This window comes from Brassica oleracea, chromosome C1 (genome assembly GCF_000695525.1).
Source record: "Brassica oleracea var. oleracea cultivar TO1000 chromosome C1, BOL, whole genome shotgun sequence".
NCBI classification, from domain to species: domain Eukaryota; kingdom Viridiplantae; phylum Streptophyta; class Magnoliopsida; order Brassicales; family Brassicaceae; genus Brassica; species Brassica oleracea.
This window is the reverse complement of record NC_027748.1, coordinates 12,647,740-12,647,992: the sequence shown is the minus strand read 5'-3', so window position 1 is coordinate 12,647,992 and position 253 is coordinate 12,647,740.

Below are 253 nucleotides of genomic sequence, written 5' to 3'. Positions count from 1 at the left end.
ATCATGGAGTTGCAAAGTCCCCCTACATGTTGAAAGCTTCAAGAGTGACAATGCACAGACTGGTTGAGAAGCAGCTGGTGTGAGGGATTCAAGTATTCAGTACTCCTCACCAGCATTCCAGAAATGTTTACAAGGTATCTATTGAGCTCATGAGAAAAGGCAGGCTTGGATTCAACCCTAAATGAAAGCAAGAAGCTAGAAGAAAGGGGGGAGACAAGCTCTGGTCATAAGAAGAAGCTCAAAGGTTGTTTTA